Here is a 1,754-nt window from a genome sequence, read left to right on the forward strand (position 1 = left end):
ATATATACTCATAGTTACATGCATGTAGAGGCACATCAATAATATACACCCACTGAAACACAATCTACTCAATCACAGTCATGATATCTCTAATAAGACTGAAAAAAACAAACTATAATGCTAATGTGCTTAAAGCAGATTGTTTAGAAGAGGAAGGTGTGAAAAAAAAGGGGCAGATAATTGATACTGAAATTTTGATATGGTGTTTCTCAGTATGTTTTTACGTGTTTGTCTATATGGACTTATGAGTTAGAATGATCTTTCTCTACGTGTGTTTCGTTTATATTTCCAGTTGATGACATATGATCGTAGAAGTCTATTTGTTAAATACGTTTGTCATTTTGGATGTTGTATGTAGGTGTGTGTGTGTGTGTGTGTGTGTGTGTGTGTGTGTGTTTATATTGCATATGCATGTCTTTAAGTGTAAGTGTGTGTACGTGTGCGTGTGTGTTTCGTTGCGTGTGTTGGATAATGTATGCGTAGGTTTTTGCATATGCATGTATGTACGTATGTATGCATTCATTCATGCATGCATGCATGAATGCCTGTATGTATGTGTGTATGCATGCATCAATCCATGCATGTATTTATGTATGTATATATATATGTATGTATATATGTATGTATGTATGTATGTATGCGTGTGCGTGCTGATTAAAATTGTTTTCCATGATATGTGAGTATAAGCCGCGGCAGAAAAACCTCCCACATTTTAATCCGCTATTGACGTGTTGTTGCTTAAGTTATGCAAATATTAATGCCATTGTCTTATAGAAGTTTTTTTCGCTGTTTACACTTCTTTTAGCAGGATTCTTTGGATCTTGAGTGAGTGTCTTTGTCTGAATGTGTCGCTGCGTTGACATCCCCGCAAAAGAAACCGCAAACAAGTAAGTACCAAACTTCAAAATATTAAGTATGTTTGTATGTTTGTATGTATGCATGTATGTGTGCATGTATGTGTACGTGTGTATATCGTTGTTCAGTTATATTTCAAGATTTCTTGCCAATAGAGAAGCAGCCGGTTTCTAACCCAGATTCAAGGCTCTTTCATTGGAATTTCAACATCAACAACAGGGTATTTTTCTATGTATGCATGCATGTATGTATGTATGTATGTATGTATGTATGTATGCACATACATTATTCAGTTTTGTTTCAAGATTTCTTGCCAATAGAGTAAGATCTGGTTTCTAACCTAGATATAAGGTTTTTTTCATTGGAATTTCAACATCAACAACTATTATCATCATCATCATCATCATCATCATCATCATCACCATCAACAATAGGAATGTCACCATGAAGATGATGATGATGACAAGGACGACGACGATGACATTGATGATGATGATGATGATGACGACGACGACGGCGACGCTGACGATAAGGATAGATGCTGTGGTGGCGGTGGTGGTAGTGATGATGAAGTTGATGACCATAAGTGATGCTAATGGTATTTACTATGAGGTCCATGTTGACGCTGATGACGGCGTCAAATATGACCATGATGGTGTGGACGATCATTGTAACGACGGCGACGACGGCGATGACGACGATGATGATATTAATCACGAAGCTGATGATGATGATGATGATGATGATGAACAAGATGACAAGGGCACCGTACGATGACGCGAACGTTGATAATGATGTCGATGCTGCTGCTACTGCTGTTGCTGCCGATGATGATAATGGACATGATGGTGATATTGATCATCAATATCACAGTCATATGACTTTGATTATGATGACGA

At 37.3% G+C, this 1,754-nt stretch overlaps 1 long non-coding RNA gene across 1 annotated transcript in view; it reads left to right on the forward strand.

The window, feature by feature from the left end:
• The first annotated feature begins 809 nt into the window (after nt 1-809).
• The window catches only part of LOC149130240 (uncharacterized), an 89,390-nt gene continuing 88,445 nt past the window's right edge, over nt 810-1,754 (forward strand). The window contains exon 1 of the long non-coding RNA XR_016239245.1: nt 810-887. This is a non-coding gene — a long non-coding RNA (uncharacterized LOC149130240). The remainder of the gene's footprint in view (nt 888-1,754) is intronic.

The sequence above is a fragment of the Octopus bimaculoides genome, chromosome 30 (assembly GCF_046866305.1).
Source record: "Octopus bimaculoides isolate indiv1 chromosome 30, ASM4686630v1, whole genome shotgun sequence".
Taxonomy (NCBI): Eukaryota; Metazoa; Mollusca; class Cephalopoda; order Octopoda; family Octopodidae; genus Octopus; species Octopus bimaculoides.